The following is a 15588-nucleotide window of genomic DNA, read 5'->3' on the forward strand; positions in this document are numbered from 1 at the left end:
TTGCACCACATCTGTTGCTCTTGAGTAGAAACAGAGTAAATTGGTGACACACAATTTCCCTTGTCTAAATCCAAACTGTCCTTGATTTATCATGTTTCCCTTTTCTAAATGTTCAACCCATTGTTTTTTTATTATACTTTCACAAATCTTGCACATTACATTTGTTAAAGAAACTGGCCTATAATTTAATGGTTCAGTTTTATCTCCAATTTTATAAATTGGTACAATGTTTGCTCTCTTCCACTCTAAGGGCACTTTTCCTGTAATTATAGAGAATGTTATTATGTCATAAAGTGGTTCCAATAATGCATTTCTACACTCTTTTTAGCACTTGACCGGAGATTTCATCCGGTCCCATTGCTTTCCTTCCATCTAAAGATTCCATCCATCTAAAGATTCCATCAGCTTCAACAGTTCCCCTTTCTCAACCTGTACATAATTTAGCTTCTCTTCGTTACAATTTTCGAGCCCCCAGTCAAAGTCGGTCTGTTTCGTAAATACTTTATGAAAATTTTTATTTAATATTTCTGCAGTTTCTTCATCCTTTTTGTAGAATACATTTTTTTCTTTTAGTCTTTCCACTCCTTCATTTCTTTTTAGCTTCCCATTTATGAATTTATAAAACATTTTTGGTTCTTCCTTACAACTAAAAACTATTCTTTTTTCAAATTTAGATTCCTATTCTCTCCTTATTTTTACATATTCATTTCTTTCTTTTTTATATTTGTCTTATTCTTATTTGGTCTTTTCTTTAAATTCCTCCATGCCTTATTTCTGTTTTGTTTTGCTGTTTCACACCTCCATCCAAACCATGTTTTCTCTCCTTTAGCTTTTACTGTATAGTATGGAACGTATATCTCTATTCCTCTGTTGTAAATATTCATAAAAAGGTCATATTTCTTTTGAATGTTAGTACTCCTCTTCATATCACTCCGTCTACCCCAGCGAAGGAAGTCTTGAGTCCAACGTAATCTGCCTTTGTGGAGTTTTCCTTTTTTCCTTATATGCCTCATCTCGATATTCACATCCTTTCTTAGTTTTCATCTCTAATAGCTCTTGGTCGCTCTTTCCCAAGGGACACTCGTGACAGACTTCTTCATCTAGCTCAACATTTTTTGTGAAAATAAATAATAAGAAATAATAATAATAAACGGTTTATTGCATGAAGTACCAGGCAGCCCTAGAACTGAAAATATACATCAGTGGAAGATGAAATGAAATGAATGAGGCAAATGAACAAAGTACATAGTATGATTGAAAATAAAAAGGAAAATAGAAATAACAATAATAGCAATAATCATAGTAAAGATGATAATAATAATCATGATAATAATAATAATAATAATAATAATAATAATAATAGTAATCATAATCATAATAATATTTATAATGATAATCATCATCATCATAATAATAATAATAATAATAATAATAATAATAAAAATAATAATAATAATAATAATAATAATAATAATAATAATAACAACAATAACAACAACAACAAGTACTAATGAAAAATATTTACAAAACATACAAATAGTGCTGCTCTTAATTTGCATTGTTGATATACTTGGCCATCATGGGCACGGCTCTGTTCTTATAGCGGTCAGTCCGTGCCCGTATCAGGGCAATAATGTTGTGGTGCCTCACTGAGTGCGGAGGGCGGTTCACTGCGGGTGGGAGGATGTGTCTGTGTCTGGGCTGGTTGAGAAGCTTGGTTGCGAACTGGTGTAGTAGGCCTAGTCTCGATGGTTGGTCATCCCCTCTCAGCCTTGTTTCTCCTTTAACCCACTGCGTCAACAGGTTATCTGTTTCCAACTTCAATAGTTTAAGTAAACTATTGAAGCTGGAAACAGATAACCTGTTGATGCAGTGGGTTAAAGGAGAAACAAGGTTCCGGAAAAAAGTTCGTATAGAAAAACTTCGTATGGCAATGATTCGTAGGACAAAGATCGTACGTTACTACTTTACCCAGAAGAATTTTTTTCCCTAACAAACATATGCGTACGAATAATTGCATATGATTTTTTTTTTCTATATGATTTTTTGTCCCAACGAACTTTTGTCATTACGAATATTTTACATACGTACTTTATACCATCAGAACATCTGTATACAAACTTTAGCATACGAACTTTTACTTACGTATTTTTGTCAGACGAACTTTATCCCTGACAAACATTTGCATACGAACTTTTTGCTTACGAACAATTTCATACAAAATTTTTCCATACGAACTTTTTCTATATGAACTTCTGTCCCGACGAACTTTTGTTGTTACGAATATTTTTCATACGTACTTTATACCATACGAACATCTGCATATGAACTTTTGCGTACGTACTTTTTTCAAACGAACTTTATCCCATACAAACATTTGCTTACGAACAATTGCCTATGAACTTTATGCATACGAACTATTTCCATACGTACTTTGGTCCTAGAATCAGTTTACTTCCCCAGGCATTTTCTCCACCCTCTGTTGCATAGTCTTCACAATTCACCTCTTTGCAATAGAAATCTCCTGTTAATATTACCTTTCTACTATTTTTTTTATTTCGTCTGTCAGTGCCCGCACTGTTTCTTCCAGCATAGCGTTGTATCTTACTTCATTCCATCTTTTGGTTTTAGGGGGGACATAGGCTGTTATTATGTTAGTCTTCTCTCCACCGTTTACCAGTATCTGGCCAGCCATCACCTCCGCACTGTCCTTTCCATATCTCACTTCCGTCACTTTCAAGTTTTGTTTTGTCATTATCATCACTCCTCCTCCCTTTCCTTCTTTCCTATCTTTCCTCCAAATGTTGTAATACTTGCTTCTACCGTCCATTACGAGTTCCAATTACTTTCCAAGTTTTGTTTCAACTATACACATAATATGTGGATCACTTTCCCTTAAATAATCAATTACTTCAATTTTCTTTGATACAAGACCATCTATGTTAGTGTACACAACCATTAAACCTTTTCCCCTTTCTCCCTTTCTTTCCCTTCCTTCTATCAACACTGTTACTCCCTCTCTTCGCCTCTTATCCACCACTTCATCAGTTTTCGTTCTTCATTCTCCCCCCAAAAATTCTTCTTATCTTCCTCTGATCTTTCCTCATTCCTTTTTTTCGCTTCATTTATCAATTCCTTTACCTTCACTCTTTCTTCCTCTGTCATATTTCTCCTCACATATATATGTTTGTATTCTTCAGAGGTGTTTAACTTCTACGACCTATTTAGGATGGTTTCTTTTGTCATTTGAGATCTTAACTTAATCTTTAATGGTTTGTTCTTTCCTTCCTCATACCTTCCCAATCTTGTTATTTCATCAACTTCTTCCTCAATCTTTTCCTCCTCTTCAGTATTCGTATTTCTCAGTATACTTTTTACCTTATTCCTCTTATAACTTTCCCTCTGGTTCTTCACTGCATTTTTTTCTTCTTTTACACCAAATATTATGACACATTTTTTCTTATCTGCCATGTCCCTCACCATTGTTTCTTTGTTTCTTAGTGCATTTACAAATTCCTTTTCTATGTCTTGTTTTTGTTCTAATTGTTGTTGTTACAATATTTCCCTGAAACTCGTTTTTTCCTGGTCTTTTTCACTTCTCCACTCCAACTCATCATTGACTACATTCTTAATCTGATTTTCTACCCTTTCACCCACATTCCGCTGGTCATTTCCTATTTTCTCTGCTACCTCTCTCTTTCTCATTTCTTTCATCTTCTTCTCCATGTCTTCATTTGTCCCGATCACACCTCTCTCTCTCTCCATTTTCATGATTTCTATCTCATGGTCTTTTTCTAGTTTTTCCATCTTCAGCTTTGCTATCTCTTTCTGGTTTTCCAGCTGTTCCTTCATCAACTTCATTATTTCCTCTCTTAAACTCTTAACATTTTCTTTGTCTCTTCATCCTTTCTCTTTGCCTCGTCATCCCTCTTCTTGACCTCGGTTAATGCTTCAATCACGTCCCCAAACTCCTCTCTCATTTTCTTTATTTCAATCTCCATCTTGTCACAGTCCTGTTCCACTTTGATTATTCTTTTCCATTGCATCGGCTCCATTTTTGATTTAGGCGTGAAATCCTCAAAACTAACACCTTCCCTGCAGTCTGTGCCCGGGAACCGACACCGTATCCGCTATCTTGGATGTTTGTTTCTGTTCCATTTTAACTTTTCTCCCTCCTGCTCCTCCTCCCCGTGTACTTTCACTCCTCAATCTTTCACATCCTCTTACTGCCTATACTCCTAGGAGACAGGACTCTATATTACTTGGCTTGCTTAGGCCCCTTGACTGACAAATAGACTGTGATCTTCCTCTTTGTGTCGGTGTTTGAGCAGCCGTGTCTGCTCAGGGCAGGCGGCGGTGGCGGTGTGTGTGTGTGTATTTACCTATTCGTATTTACCTATTTGTAGTATATAGGGCTTGAGCTCAAGGTCGGATGCTCCTGTCAATCAACCTATATTTGTACAACTTTTCCTTCATTTTATGGGCACTACCCGCTTCAACAACGTCTTTGCTAAGTCCATTCCATGTGTCCACACTCCTGTATGGAAAATTTAACTTCTTTAAGTCTTTCAAACAAGTCCCCTTTCTCAATCTCCTGCTGTGTCCTCTTAGTTGCCTCCTCCCTTCCATAAATCAGTTCTATTCAACGCTTCCATTCCACTTGTATTCCTGTACAAAGCTATCAGGTCTCCTTTTTCTCTTCGTTCTTCCAATGTTGGTAAGCCCAGTCCCTCTGATCTACACCTTTTCACCCTCAAATTAAAAAAGTTGAATTTCAAATTAGAAAAGTTGAATTTCAAGTTAACCCTCTCATGCACGATGACACATTTCGCGTCATCAAAGGGTAAAAGGTCCTGGCGCACGATGACGCGAAACGCGTCATAAAAGTTTAAAAAATTGATTAATAATAAAGTTTTTGGTGAAAGTGCATCAAATTTGGGAGCGTCATTTGTTGGGATAAGTTTCTTAATGGTAACATATGACAACCTTTCTAAGGAGCGTAGATGAGGAGCTTTGACAGATTTTTATTTGTTAGCCTACTTTGAAGGGAGAGGGAAAAAATACAGTTTTCTCAGTGAAACTTGGGAACTAATAGGTGTATGAGAAATTTGAGGATACCATAAGAATCCTCACTAAATTCCGCTTGGAAACATATATTCGGCTAAAAAAGTTGGCCCACAAAATTTCAAGCTAGCGAGTGGGGAAGAGTTGATACTTTGGATTTATTGTCTACAATACTCTATACGGAGACTTGAAACAAGTTTGTATTGTTTATATATATTTTCCTATATTTTTATTTGCGCATGTTCTACGACAAGTCTTTACGAAGCCATTGATACCAAATTTATTAGGGTAATATATAAATATATATATATATATATATATATATATATATATATATATATATATATATATATATATATATATATATATATATATATATATACACATATATATATATATATATATATATATATATATATATATATATATATATATATATATATATATATATATATATATATATATATATATATATATATATATATATATATATATATATATATATATATATATATATATATATAAAGATACCTACATACATAAATGCATACATCCACAAACTTAGTATTATATATATATATATATATATATATATATATATATATATATCTATATATATATATATATATATATATGTATATATATACAGTAGAGCCACATTTAGCGCGAGAATTAGGTGGATGAACGCGGTCGCGCTAATTGAATAAAGTAACCAACATGAAAAAAATTATTTGGTGCACACGTGGGTCTGACTTTTGGGTTTGATAATTACTCAAAATAATCACTCATATTAAAAAAAAAACCTACGATTGGCTGAGCTCTGAAAACACGCTTCTGATTCGCTGGGAGTCCGATGACGTCATCGCCGGCACTCACCCGGTCAGCGGCCTCGCTGCCTTAAGGCAGTATCACACTTGCATCACACACGGCCAAGGTCAGTTGCCCGTATCCACATCCACAACGTAAACAAAGCACTTGCCCTGTATCAACATGGCGTCGTCTGCTAAAGTAAGGCTCTCGCGGCTTGTGCCGCGCATCATGGCAACTTGTGCCGCGCATCATGGCAGCTTGTGCCGCGCCTCATGGCAGCTTGTGCCGCGCCTCATGGCGGCTTGTGCCGCGCATCATGGCAGCTTGTGCTGCGCATCATGGTGACTTGTGCCGCGCATCATGGCGACTTGTGCCGTGCATCATGGCGGCTTGTGCTGTGCATCATGGCGGCTTGTGCTGCGCATCATGGCGGCTTGGCGCAATATTCAAAATTCAGTCGTGGTGGCTGCTCGCGCTAACTGAGGCTTTCGCGCCAATTAATTTTTTTCTTGGTCGATGGTGGCTCGCGCTATTTGCTGTTCGCACTAATTGATCTTGCGCTACGTGGGGCTCTACTGTGTGTGTATGTATATATATATATATATATATATATATATATATATATATATATATATATATATATATATATATATATATATATATATATTGTAGAGAGAGAGAGAGAGAGAGAGAGAGAGAGAGAGAGAGAGAGAGAGAGAGAGAGAGAGAGAGAGAGAGAGAGAGAGAGAGAGAGACGGCCCCGCGTTCAGGAGGACGCGAGTTCAATCCCCGACCGGTGCCACCAAGCTGGAATTTTTCAGCCGCCACCGAGTGGCTTAAAACTACCCACATGCTGTCCAGAAGACCACCTATCGACCCGGACTCTAGATTCTAGGATTAAAGATGAGCTCGGAGGGCAGCATGAGCCAATGCAAGATGGCGCCTCTATAAACACTTGCTCTGCCAGAACGGGCTGGACCGACCATCAGGCCCCACCGGAAGAAGCCTTGGACCCATCAGGATCCACCGGAAGAAGCCTACCGGGCATAATGCAAAAACCGTAAAAAAAATATATATATATATATATATATATATATATATATATATATATATATATATATATATATATATATATATATATATATATATATATATATATATATATATATATATATATATATATATATATATATATATATATATATATATATATATATATATATATATATATATATATATATATATATATATATATATATATATATATATATATATATATATATTTTATTTTTATTTTTATACAGCTAAGGAGACAGTTCAAGGGCGTATATAAAAAAAAAAGCCCACTAATCACTGCTCCCGAACAGAGGTCAAAGGAGTGTCCAAAACGAGAGGTCAATTTCGGGAGGAGAGGTGTCCTGATACCCTCCTCTTGAAAGAGTTCAAGTCGTAGGCAGGAAGAAATACAGATGAAGGAAGATTGTTCCAGAGTTTACCAGCGTGAGGGATGAAGGAGAGAGGATGCTGGTTGACTCTTGCATAAGGGGTTTGGACAGTATAGGGATGAGCATGAGTAGAAAGTCGTGTGCAGAGAGAGAGAGAGAGAGAGAGAGAGAGAGAGAGAGAGAGAGAGGCCCCCGCAGGAGGAGGGGAGGCATGCAGTTAGCAAGTTCAAAAGAGCAGTCAGCATGAAAATATCGATAGAAGATTGAAAGAGAGGCAACATGGCGGCAGAATTTGAGAGGTAAAAGACTATCAGTATGAGGAGGAGAGCTGATGAGACAAAGAGCCTTTGACTCCACTCTGTCAAGGAGAGCTGTGTGAGTGGACCCCACCCACACATGAGATGCATACTCCATACAAGGGCAGACAAGGCCCCTGTAAATGGATAGCAACTGTGCGGGGGAGAAGAACTGGCGGAGACGGTACAGAACGCCCAGCCTCGAGGAAGCTGATTTAGTAAGAGATGAAATATGAAGTTTCCAGTTGAGATTTTGAGTTAAGGATAGACCGAGGATGTTTAGTGTTGAGGAAGGTGATAGCTGAGTGTTGTCAAAATATTGTGGATAGTTGTTTGAAAGATTGTGTCGAGTAGATAGGTGGAGAAACTGTGTTTTTGAGGTGTTGAAGGACACCAGGTTCCTCTTGCCCCAATCGGAAATAATAGTAAGGTCTGAGGCTAAGCGTTCTGTTGCCTCCAGCCTTGAATCGTTAAGTTCCTGTATGGTGGGTCTTCTATTAAAAGAAGTTGAGTAATGCAGAGTGGAGTCATCGGCGTAAGAATGGATAGGGCAGTTCGTTTGGGAAAGAAGATCATCAATGAACAACAGAAAGAGAGTTAGAGATAGGACAGAACCCTGTTGGACACCACTGTTAATAGGTTTAGGGGAAGAACAGTGACCATCTACCACGGCAGAAATAGAACAGTCAGAAAGGAAACTGGAGATAAAAGTACAGAGAGAAGGATAGAAACCATAGGAGGGTAGTTTGGAAAGCAAGATTTGTGCCAGACCCTATCAAAAGCTTTTGATATGTCAAGCACAATACCAAAGGTTTCATCAAAACGGCTAAGAGAGGATGACCAAGAGTCAGTTAGGAAGGCAAGGAGATCACCAGTAGAACGCCCCTTGCGGAACCCATACTGGCGATCAGATAGAAGGTCAGAAGTGGAAAGGTGCTTTTGAATCTTCCGGTTAAGGATTGATTCAAAAGCTTTAGATAGACAAGAAAGTAAAGCTGTAGGTCGGTAGTTTGAGGGATTGGAACGGTCTCCCTTCTTAGGCACAGGCTGTATGAAGGCATACTTCCAGCAGGAAGGAAAGGTAGATGTTGACAGGCAGAGGCGAAAGAGTTTGACCAGGCAGGATGACAGCACGGAGGCACAGTTTCTAAGGACAATAGGAGGCACTCCATCAGGTCCATAAGCCTTCTGAGGATTGAGGCCAGAGAGGGCATAGAAAACATCATTTTGAAGAATCTTTATAACATAAAAGAGTCAGAGGGGGTGAGTAGGAAGAATATAGAATATATATATATATATATATATATATATATATATATATATATATATATATATATATATATATATATATATATATATATATATATATATATATATATATATATATATATATATATATATATATATATATATATATATATATATATATATATATATATATATATATATATATATATATATATATATATATATATATATATATATATATATATATATATATATATATATATATATATATATATATATATATATATATATATATATAAGGAGATTTTCTATACATGTTTGGTTGAAGGTGATAGCTAACTCAGCTATATATCTTCTGAGTAAGTTTTCCTTGTTTCTTAAGAGTGTCTTGTTCTCTTTTGATAAGACTGAGATGACATCTCCATATGGTGTCATCGTTGTCGCCAGATCGCGTTGGTCCTTGACCCTTCTTCAGTGGCAGGAGTGGAGCTGTGTCCGTCTTGAGGTCTCGAGTGAGAATGACTACACTGCGTCCGCGCTGGCCTTTATACAGGCTAGGCGGGCGCTGATTGGCTGAGCGCCTCAGCGGCTGATTTTCTTTTCATGCTCGGAAGTGCTTGTAAGTCTAGGTGCTGGATGTTCAAGCTAGGCTCCATTTCCTTGATGTAGAGAGCTTCGAGGATGGAAGGCGTCTCATATCGGTGCAGGTCGTGATGATTTCAGTGTTCTTTTCTTGCATTTCTCTTGTGAGGGTCTTGTTGTGTTCTTTTCTCATGTGGGACTTCGCGCCCTGATGCTAGGTGGTAGGTAATGCCTACTTAGCTTCACTGTCGTCATGCCAATATAGGATGTGTTAAGGGCTGCACAGTTCCCTTGGTTGCAGGAGAACCTATATACAACATGCGACTGTTGGGCGTTGTCGTGTTCCTTGTCAGGGCGGTTCCGCACCAGGATATGGCTTGTTTTCTTGATCTTGTAGTAGATTATGAGGTTTACTCTTTTTCTTTGTTTGTTGGGGTCACATTTTTCTTGATGATTTGTTTCATAATCCTTTCCTCTTCTTTGTAGCAGGTGGAGAAGTGTGCCTTGTAGTAGAGGTTGATGTCTTCATTCTTGGTAGTGGCTTCTTTTGTCGTGTACCATTGGTTTATTATGCGGTTTGCTTGTTTGTCTATATCCGCTGTAGTGAATCCATGGATTCACTACAGCGGATATAGACAAACAAGCACCTGCTACAAAGAAGAGGAAAGGATTATGAAACAAATCATCAAGAAAAATGTGACCCCAACAAACAAAGAAAAAAGAATAAACCTCATAATCTACTACAAGAGCAAGAAAACAAGCCATATCCTGTTGCGGAACAGCCCTGACAAGGAACAAGACAAAGCCCAACAGTCGCATGTTGTATATAGGTTCTCCTGCAACCAAGGGAACTGTGCAGCCCTTAACACATCCTATATTGGCATGACGACAGTGAAGCTAAGTAGACGCCGTACATACCACCTAGCATCAGGAGCCAAGTCCCACATGAGAAAAGAACACAACAAGACCCTCACAAGAGAAATGCTAGAAAAGAACACTGAAATCATCACGACCTGCACCGAGCATGAGACGCCCCATCCTCACATCAAGGAAATGGAGCCTAGCTTGAACATCCAGCACCTAGACTTACAAGCACTTCCGAGCATGAAAAGAAAATCAGGAGGCGCCAGCTACCGACTGTAGTCATTCTCACCGAGACCTCAAGACGGACACAGCTCCACTCCTGCCACTGAAGAAGGGTCAAGGACCGAGATGTCATCTCAGTCTTATCAAAAGAGAACAAGACACTCTTAAGAAACAAGGAAAACTTACTCAAGAAGATATATAACGCTGAGTTAGCTATCACCTTTCAAAAAATATATATATATATATATATATATATATATATATATATATATATATATATATATATATATATATATATATATATATATATATATATATATATATATATATATATATATATATATATATATATATATATATATATATATATATATATATATATATATATATATATATATATATATATATATATATATATATATTAGGTGACACTTAAATTTAATTTTCGATTTTCTACTGGGACGGCGGGCCAAATTGTGAGGTTCCGACCAGAAGCAACGTGTGTAAAATATTTTTAAAATATTAATATCAAGAGGTCGCTCAAGGAGGTCAAAGTTTGGAATAATTGTGTCAAAATCCTTATTTTTGCAAATATCGCTCAAAGTGTGTGAAGTTGAGAGAATCTAATGCAAGATTCAAATATGATAGTATTCCAGATAATATTGCATATTGTATAATATACCTTCTATAATAATTGTTAATTCAAACATCAAACCTGGCACGAACATAATAACTCGTATAAAACGCGTAGTAAGTCGCGTACGGTACACGCTCAATTCTTGTATGTTTTGGGGCAGTGTTGAGTGACAAGTGTGCCCTGCTGTGCAGCTGTTGTTCAGTCAGCTACACGCGTCACTGCGGGCGGTTGTTGCACAGCGTCGCCCACTGCCTTAGCCTACTGTTTTCTTTTCACCGTGGCAATGGCATCTACAAGATCTAAGACCGAGGTTTATTTACTTGGCTCGTTGGAGCACTCCATCACTGGAACTAAGCTGCCGTCAAAGAAGCAGGTGCTGCAGGTGTTCCTATATCACCATCTGCAACAGAGAAAGACCAAGAACGACGCAGCAGTGGATACTATGGCAGTGGTGGAAGAATTCTGAAGCTAATTATATATATATATATATATATATATATATATATATATATATATATATATATATATATATATATATATATATATATATATATATATATATAATTTTTTTGTATATATATATATATATATATATATATATATATATATATATATATATATATATATATATATATATATATATATATATATAATAAGTTTGTGGATGTATGCATTTATGTATGTAGGTATGCACATATATCTCTTTCTATGACTTGCACTTCATCTATTAATTTGAACTTCAACTTTTTTATTTGAACTTCAACTTTTTTAATTTCAAATTCAACTTTTCTAATTTGAATTTCAACTTTTTTAATTTGAAATTCAACTTTTTAAATTTGAATTTCAACTTTTTAAATTTGAATTTCAACTTTTTAAATTTGAAATTCAACTTTTTAAATTTGAAATTCAACTTTTTAAATTTGAAATTCAACTTTTCTAATTTGAATTTCAACTTCTTTGATTTGATCAACTTTTTAAATTTGAAATTCAACTTTTCAAAATTGAAATTCAACTTTTTTAACTTGAAATTCAACTTTTTAAATTTGAAATTCAACTTTTTTAATTTGAGGGTGAAAAGGTGTAGTCTCGTATGGCAGGCTTGATATGTCTGGTACCATCTTAGTTGCAATGCTTTGAATCCTTTCAAGTTTCCCTATGTCCTTTTTCTTGTGTGGTGACCAGAGAACTGCTGCATAGTCTAGCCTTGGTCTAATCAATGTTGTTATTATTTTCTTCATCATGTCCCCATCCAAGTAGTGAAATGCCACTCCAGTATTTTGCAGCATAATACGTGTTTCTTTGAATATCTTTTTTATGTGCTTCTCAGGTGTCAGCATACATGTATCTTGTACTATAATTCCTAAGTCTATTTCTTCCTACATCGTGTCGATGATTGTTCCTCCCATCTTATTCACTCCACTTGGTCTATTTTTACTTCTGCACATTTTCATTGTGTGACACTTCTTTTCATTGAACTCCATTTCCCATTTTTTGCTCCATTCATGTATCTCATTTAAATCTGCAGTTTGTTACAATGATCCTTATCTTATTTTTCTAAGCAGTTTGGCGTCATCTGCAAATATACACATGTAACTCTACAGTACCCTCTCAAGTTTCACGCTATTCGAGTTTCGCGATCCTCGAGTTTAACGCTTGGTCCTAAATTCTTACCATCCCAACTTTCATGCATTACCGCCCCGAGTTTCGCAGTGCTTTGACATGTACGTGTCACATCTACCTACTGTCGGCGTCATGCGTACTGCCTTGAAAGGCGGTGTCCAACCATTGGGGCTATGGGCAACCACGGTTGCCCGTATGCCCAACTGGGAGCAAGTTAATTGTTGGTTGTCTGTATGAATGGAAAACGGTTGTGGGTATGAGCGTGGGTAAATGGGTACCTCACGGCTGTATGTAAACAAACAGACGACGGTAGTGGCTGAGGAGTGAGGAGCAGTGGAAGATGGCCCACCAATAGACTCGTAAAATGGACTGGCAGAGCTGGTTTGCTTACTACTTGATTAACAAGATAAGAGAACACCTCTTGCTGTGGAACCACAGTCCAAAAACCTTTTTCTCCAGTCTATGAAAATTGTAGAACTCTCGGTGTTGTTTTCCTCCTTTTCTTCTTCTTTTGGCCTTTAATGCATGGCAGCGACAGTGAAAAGTTATAGTGGAAAATAACAAAAGGGCATAGAAAAGCAAAATCAGGGAAAGAAAAGGACAGAAAAACACCTAAGTTCAGGGTGAAGTGAATAAGTGCGCACTTCAAAGTAACTAAGTGCATGTTGTGAAGTATAAAAGTGTGGAGAAGGAGGACCTAAGAAGCGATATAAAGCGTTACAGGTCAAAAGAAGAAGAAGAAGAAGGTCCACTACACTGGCCGGTGTTGTGAGAAATATCTCCCTGCTGAAATTAGTCATTCTGCTGTCCACCACGCATGTGTGCTGTGGGAATACACAGCATTAAAAGTATTAATTTGCCTGGTTTTGTTCTAATTTGTCCACTTGTGATCTTTGTGAGTGGTAAGGGAAATATGGAAACAGTAAGCAAGTTGAACCTCTCTGCTAGCTATTTTGCAGCTGCAGCAGCAGTTTACGTTCAATAGGCATTGAAAAGTCAATCATGATATTAGTGATTTAATGATTTATACCTGAAAGAGTTAGCAGATTATATCATAACACACACAAAACTACCAGAAGCTATAGGTTTGTCCAACTGTCCCACCGGTGACCGCAAGCGATTGCCCTTACTTTAGCAGATGACACCACGTGGATCACAAACGTGTTTTCAGAACTGCCAGCCAATTGTAAGGCAGCCGCCTTCAACTGCAGCTTCAAAACAACCTGTTCTCACTTCCCATTTGCTGCCTATTACCAGGGTACGTATTTTGAGATAACAAGGGAGTAAAGTTGAAAAAATTGTGATAAGGGAGTAAAGTCGAAAAAAAAAAAAATTTCCATGGGTCGGAACCAATAAGCGCTTTTTCATGGATTTCAATACCTCAAGTTTCGCGATCCTCAAGTTTAGCGCTATACCTTCGGAACGAAGCAAGCGCGAAACTCGAGAGGGTACTGTACTTTTTTTTGGCATATCATTTATATATATAAAAATCATTATAGGCACTAACACCGATCTCTTTGGAACTCCACTTGTGACCATTCTCCATTCCATGCGTGTGTTTGTGTGTGTTAGTGCATGTGCATATGTGTGCGTGTCTACATGTGCATATGTAGCACTATGAATGAACATAGTGATAACATGAAAAATCTCTTCTGTTTCTTGTACTTTTGTTCTCTTTTTTGGTGCCCCTATTTATATGAGGAGCAGCAGTGCGTTAACAGTGGATACTTTTCAGGTAACCATGGAAAATGATAAGCATATTAGTCCCCGAAGCAATGAAGTGCAGTACAGCATCTCACATGTGGACTATAAAGTGAAGGTGAAGGTGGACAACAGAACATCATCAACTGTCACTCTTTCTTGGGATGCTGTAAAGGGAGTAGATGGCTACATTATTAGTCATGACCGTCCAGAAAATAAATATTTAACAGGAAATGTAACAACAAACACATCAGAATCATCTACACAGGGTAAGTCTTATTTTTAATCTCCTTTTCATTGCCTCCCTCTCAGGTGAATCCTTTCCAAACAGCAGATGGTTGTCTTGACATGGATGGGCTGAGGGCTCAATGGAGTACAGTCATACCTCAGTTTACGAGTTTAATTCATTCCAGAATTTTGTATGCATACCAAAACACTTGTAAGCTAAATTGAATTTCCCCATTGAAATTAATGTGAATCCCATTGTGTCCCATATCTCAACATAATATTTATATAAAAATCATTCTACATGTTATTTTATCCATAATTAAAGTAATTTTATTAACAAATTACAATGGTAATTAATATAAAATACTAATCAATGTGTTATGGTTGTTATGGAGACTCCCACAATCGCTCATTACACTCAAGGTTTAGGCTTTGCACTAGGGTTTAGCAGCCGCAGTTTCCCTAGTCTCGAGTCACTGGAACAATGTTAGACCACCAACATGAAGCTAACCTGACGTATCATCCAAAATGGAGGGTGAACGGGAATCAGTCACATCCAGGAGAGCATACAAGCTGCCAAGGCTCGCACCCTGTTCCTGTTGTGAGCAGTAGTATCCACCGTTCCTGTTTTCTTCTTTGCAGCACCATCCCTTTTAACCATCTTTCTCGGGGACATTGTTAAAGCACAGAGAATGCACACTGCAGAGCTGGAAACACTTAACCCCTTCACTCCGGCGACACCAACGTCGGCGTCCGACGGGCGTCTGACGGCGTCAGCGTTAGTCCTCTTCGAAACCTCTCAATCCTCTTCCATTTCCTTTTAATCCTCTTCTAAACCTCTTAAGAGGAAATGGAAGAGGATTAAGAGGAA

At 37.2% G+C, this 15588-nt stretch overlaps 1 long non-coding RNA gene across 1 annotated transcript in view; it reads left to right on the plus strand.

Annotated features, from left to right (window-relative positions):
- LOC126990494 (uncharacterized) overlaps positions 1 to 14778 on the plus strand; it is a 37722-nt gene extending 22944 nt beyond the window's left edge. The window contains exon 4 of the long non-coding RNA XR_007744413.1: positions 14524 to 14778. This is a non-coding gene — a long non-coding RNA (uncharacterized LOC126990494). The remainder of the gene's footprint in view (positions 1 to 14523) is intronic.
- The last annotated feature ends 810 nt before the right edge of the window (positions 14779 to 15588 follow it).

This window comes from Eriocheir sinensis, unplaced genomic scaffold (assembly GCF_024679095.1).
Source record: "Eriocheir sinensis breed Jianghai 21 unplaced genomic scaffold, ASM2467909v1 Scaffold1699, whole genome shotgun sequence".
Classification (NCBI taxonomy): Eukaryota; Metazoa; Arthropoda; class Malacostraca; order Decapoda; family Varunidae; genus Eriocheir; species Eriocheir sinensis.